This window comes from Capsicum annuum, chromosome 5 (assembly GCF_002878395.1).
Source record: "Capsicum annuum cultivar UCD-10X-F1 chromosome 5, UCD10Xv1.1, whole genome shotgun sequence".
NCBI classification, from domain to species: domain Eukaryota; kingdom Viridiplantae; phylum Streptophyta; class Magnoliopsida; order Solanales; family Solanaceae; genus Capsicum; species Capsicum annuum.
This window is the reverse complement of record NC_061115.1, coordinates 217,940,613-217,946,612: the sequence shown is the minus strand read 5'-3', so window position 1 is coordinate 217,946,612 and position 6,000 is coordinate 217,940,613. Positions and strand designations below refer to the sequence as shown.

Here is a 6,000-nt window from a genome sequence, read left to right as displayed (position 1 = left end):
ATTTCTCTTCCTAAGGCTCCAGGTAATTTATTGAATAATTTTTTGCCTAATTCTTCATTAAAAGTATTTCCGCTGACGGTGCAATAATAAAAATAGTCTTGTAGGAATTTCTTTATATATACCCAATGCGAAATATTTAATTGTTCTAGTTTGATTAATGCTTCCTTTTGTAGTGTTAATAATCCACTATTTGGATCTTTTCCAGTTAATAACATATGCATTTTGTTTGTGAAATTATAGGGATTTGGTCCCATACTTAATAAAACCTGGAAATCATATGGGCAGTTTGTCTTAAAACTTTCCCATGTAGCTTTTGCAGATTCCCCTAAGAAGGTTTCTAAATATTTATACATTGTTTCCGTATCTGTTTCTGTATAATGTCTTAAGTAATCTGCACCTACTATTCCTTTCCATAAGTCTATCAATGTATCCCACATTTGGGGATCATGTGCTGCTATATTCAGAATTTTACCTTTGCTTCCTCCTTCTTGTAGTTTAATTGGTTCTTCTATTGGCATTCTTTTACCTGCTGGTTTTATATTACCTCCTCTAAGCTCTGTATCTGGGTTTATCCTAATTGTTGGTCTTCTAGGTACATTGCCTGTACTATAATCTATTGGTTGGGGATTAGGGTTTGTTTGTTGGAATGGGCTAGCACTTGAGGAGCTAGTTGGTTCTAATTCTGCTAGTTCTTTATAACTGATGGTAGAACTTAATATAGAGACTGTGTCTTCATCTTTTCTTTCAAGGACTGATTTGTTATTTCTATATCCTAAATTATCACTTCTCTCTAATCAGTTTTTAAAATGTTCTATACATTCTTCTATTTTCATGTCGTCCTTTTGACATCCTTTACATTTAAAAGTTATATATTTATATTCTTCTGCCAAGTTTTCAGCCTTTTCTATGGTCATGTCTACTTCATATCCTTCTTGTAGGACTTCTATATTCATAAACTCGCTTTCTGTTTTGATATTACTCTCTGTTTCATCATCGTCTAAATTTCTTTTAGTTGTGTAATTATAATCCGTAAACCTGACCGAAGTTTCTCCTTTACTTGTAGTATATAATAGATGAGAGTCTGGGCGTAAAAAATTTTGGTTTAGTAAATTTGTTTAAATAAAAGCTCCAAGTTTTCTATTCGATCTTAAGGGGGTTCCCGAAAGGGAAACCTCTCTCCTAGTTACTTCATGTAAGTTCTTATTTACATATTTTCCCTATAAAAAATATTTATACTCATGTTCTTATATCCATGTTTAAAGTTATTCTACATATTTTTGTAAATCATGTAAATTAAATTATCTATAAAATTCTTACCCTTAGTATATGGTTAGCCTCTTAATTTCTTAATAACAACGATGGATTAACCTGTAAATTTCTAGGAATTCTGGTCTTGATAGTCCAACAGGTCTGCAAAATAGACAAAGGACGAGTGTTAGCTGCCAGGCAAAAATTTTTCGGGTGTGGTTAAAGAAGTAAGATGTTAAGAACATAGATTAAGAGGAAGAGATGAACAGGGTAAAGTGAAAAAAAAAAAACTCTGGGGAAAATAGAAACTATAAGAATGATAAACATGAAGAAACAGTAGGAAAGAGGGAGTACTGAGTGGTGGTCAGAGTGCTTCCTTTATCACTACTTTCCAAAAGAAAGAAAAACTGATGAAGCACGCGTCAAAATAAGTCTGAAAGAAGAATTAATAATGCATGTGACGATGGGGCCCAAAAGAGTACCCGGCTTGCATTATTAAAGATTCTTTCTTATCTCTTATCTTTTAAGTGTCGGCCACATGTGTTTAGGCCACGTAGTAATCCTTAGAATCACTACTTTATCTAGTTTTTGCCCATAAAAGGCGTACATTTCTTAGAAGGAAGGTAGAGTGAAATCAACCAACTTCAAAACCTACTTGAAATGTTTAAACCCTTCCTCCCAAAAAACTTATCCAAGCCAGTCTTTCTTGTATAAACTTTGTATCATTGTGATTTAAATATAAAACTTGATCATGGCAAATTAAGTAGGCAACGATCTTCTTTTTTTATTTACGATAACCACAAACTACACGACCACATAATTAGATTAGTTTTTGCAAATTAAAATACATAATTTAAAATAAAAATATTAATATTTCAAGACTAATTCTTCAAATGTTGGAGTAGCTACAAAATCTTCCTTTTGGGGGGCCATAAAACTTAAAGATTGGTAGTTGCATGAACCATAACCTACAAAAAAAAAAAAAAAAAACAAACAAATATTAGGAGAATCATCAATAGATTTTTAATAAAATTATTCAACAATATTTTATGATAAAAAAAAAATATTGGAAGTCAATTGCATTGTGATATGTTGTACCAAGCTACTTATCTTATTTTTCATATTAGAATTAATATTTTAGGTTACTAATCTTGGTTACTATACAGAGTTCCACGTGGTTATCTTATATATAAAAAAATTTTACCACTAATAAAAAGATGTTGAATACTTACTTGGATCAAGGTCGACGATGGCAGCGGTGCCCCAAAAATTACAAGTCGCGTCATTTCCACGACCCAGGCCATGATAGTAAGAATTCATAGCCCAGGCTGCACGAGACCTAAGTGTACTGTTGTCAAAAACATTCACCTCCTCCAGGATTAATTGGGCGACAATCCACACGTCCATATTTGCAAGCCCAATTTAAATTGGCCTTCATTTCTGACTCTGAAACATGTAGTTTGGATAGGCAAAATTTCTTTTTTTGGGGTGTTGTAGTAGTAGTAGTAGTAGGATTTGGTCCATTTGGAAGTTGTAGGTCTGGCTTTCCCGGGACCGGAGGGGCTCGAGGCATTTTTTTTTTACCGGGCACCCTGTGGCCATTACCGTGGCCCCCCCGCCCCCGGCTCCTTTATGAGGTTGTAGTGTTGGCCATTCTTCGTCTTCAAGAGGCTGTATACATCAAAAGTTACAAAAATTATCAACAAATCTACATTGAGTTTTAGTCGTACGCAAAGATATACATCATTCTGCTGCTAACTAGTTTACTAACATGGTCAAAATATACACGAAATATAATAAATTAGTATATATCTTGTGTATAGGTATGTATATGATATGGATGATACATGTATATTTAACATAAAGCATACACAACCAACACACGTTGTACATAATTTGTATACTAGATGACCAAATGATTCAGATTATATATATATATATATATATATATAATCAAATTGCTATTTAGTATAAGGTATAAATAGTATAAGGTAATCATAAATAAATTTCTATCATAAACTTCAATTGATAACATAATAAAATGATAATTAACTTATTATAACATCCGCACTCATTTCTCAATTTAATAATTTTCTATGAGAAAAAAGGCTTTGGACTCAAAAATGTCGAAGTTATAAAGGACCATTAAGAAAAACAAAGGTATGTCTCAATTGGTGATACGCTTTCACTGGTCAAGAAATTTGGAGTGTTTAATAATATTTTTTGAGAAAAAAGGCTTTGGACTCAAAAATGTCCAAGTTATGAAGGACCATTAAGAAAAACAAAGGTATGTCTCAATTGGTGTTACGCTCTCACTGATCAAGAAATCTGGAGTTTGAGTCATTAAGACATGCAGGTGAAAAATTACTATTGATCGTTCTAATGTAGGGCTAAGTTTGTTGGGAAAAAAATGTATTTTTAAAAGGAAGACACCATATGAATAGAATCTAAGTTTTATGTGTAACTTTAGTTTTAAATGATGGAAACATATCCAGTGAGGTATTATATCGTAAGTGATAAAGTGATCTTGCTATCGATTATGATTTTGCTTTGAGGAATTGAGCTAACCTGTGATAAAACATATGGAAAACATTGAATAAGCAGAAGAGAAGAAATAAACAAGAAAGTAAAGAATGGAGATGTTATTTTCTTATTAAACACCTCCATTTTTTTAACTTTTTTCTTTTAATTGTGATTATGAGAAATGAAGAATGAAAAGGAGGATTATTTATAGGTGTGAATAGATTAAGAATCATCTGTGTTTTGTATGGTTTTTGCTTAAATTAAGATGTTGAATTAATGGATGTATGAGATAAAAGCACTTGTTTAGATAAGTGCGTGGCATATAAAAATTTGTATGGTAAACAAAGGTTAAATGGTGGCCTCATGGGCTTCTACGTGTTTATGAATTAAACGAAATTCAAGCTAGGAAAATGTAGACTTTGGAATGCATAATTTGCAAAAAACTATTGAAAAATGTCCAAACGAATGTGGCAATGGAGTATGAGGCTTACGCACACAATGTCCTATTTTTTTTTCGGAGTTGGCAATGGGGCTTTTCATTGTTACGTACTATGAATTTAACAATACGATATAATATATTTTAATTATTTCCTCCTCATCCTTCAACACATCCAGCCTCCACCTTCTACCATCCCCATTCCTCTCCACAGTATTTGCTTAAACTATATAAAATATTTTTCAACCAATAATATCTACTTATTTTTAAATGTAAGTAAGAAACATACTTAGGGGTCGTTTAGTAGAGTGTATAAGAATAATGCAAAATATGATGTATTAGTAATGTTTGTATTACCAAAGCTTATGTTAGCTATGTTTGCATTAGTTATGGTTGTATTTTTCTTATGCAATGTTTGGTTAGATATATTAAAAATAACATGAATAACATAATTTCTAAGAAAAAAAAAGTTACAGAATACACTCAATATATATGTTGGAAAGAATGCAAAAAAAAATTAAGGGATAGTAGTGTCTTTAAGCATGTTATGCATGCATAGATCTATTGTGTTACTAATGTCATTGATTTTGAGTTATTAGTAATACACACTTCAATACACAATAGAGTGTATAACTAATGCAAACATTAGTTACACATAGGGTGTGTTTGGTACGGTGGAAAATGTTTTCCAATTTTTCCATATTTGATTGTAATAAAATGTTGGGAAAATATTTTCCACAACTCATTTTTCCCAATTTGAGGGAAAATGACTTCCTTCATGGGCCAAGGGAAGTCATTTTCCAAAAAATAATAAATGTGACTTATGACCCCACCCCTCTTCCCCATCCCAACAACACTCATATTCACATGACTCAAAAAAATTACATTTCTTAAAAATTTACATTACTCAAAAATATTTTTCACTGCAATTTTTCACTGCTTGAAATAAAAACTAATGAAGCTCAAATTATTTCCAATGTTCGTTGAATGTATTGTTATTTTCATATGCATAGAGGAAGACTTACCTATGTTATTTTGCTAATTGCATATTTCATTTTGTCATCGATGTAACTTATTTCATGAGGTTGAATAAATTTGTCGTTTCATTATATTTCTATTAATTATAATATCTTGAAATTGTCCTGACAAAATGTTGAAAAATGTCTCCTATAATTGCTTAAATTTAGTGATTGTAACATTTTAGTATTCGATATTGATATTATTTGTTATGCTTAAATTAGTTCTTACAAATTGTTGAGTTGCTAGAGAAAAAATATTTTTTCACTCACCAATTAAACACTAGAAAATATTTTTCTAAAAAATATTCTCTACTCACCAACCAAATACCATAAAATATTTTTCGAAAAATATTTTCCACTCACCAACCAAACATGAGAAAATAAGTAGAAAACCAACTTATTTTCCGGGAAAACATTTTCCATGGAAAATGTTTTCCATCATACCAAGCACACCCATAAGGTAAAAGGATATACCAAACAAAGTACTACTAATACACATTAAATTAATACATGTATTAACTTTCAAATACACTACCAAACGATCCCTTACTTTTAATGAAAAGTATTTTTCTTCATAACACACCATAAGACATTAATAACATTAGATACAAAATGTAAGAACCCCTAAAATCATTTATATACTCATCAAGGCTTAGTTTCAAGTTATTTCAAACTATCCAAACCACATTAGATTATCAAACTGTTAAAACAAAAGCTGAATGGAAGCACATCCACAAGTGGGATTCTCAAAAATATTTTTTTTTTCCTACATAC

At 31.1% G+C, this 6,000-nt stretch overlaps 1 long non-coding RNA gene across 1 annotated transcript; it reads right to left on the bottom strand.

The window, feature by feature from the left end:
* Nucleotides 1–2,012: 2,012 nt before the first annotated feature.
* LOC124898800 lies at nucleotides 2,013–3,947 on the bottom strand. The gene is made up of 3 exons (XR_007055586.1): nucleotides 3,817–3,947; nucleotides 2,481–2,919; nucleotides 2,013–2,216 (listed from the first exon to the last, which is right to left on the bottom strand). It is a non-coding gene; the product is annotated as an uncharacterized LOC124898800 (long non-coding RNA).
* Nucleotides 3,948–6,000: the final 2,053 nt, after the last annotated feature.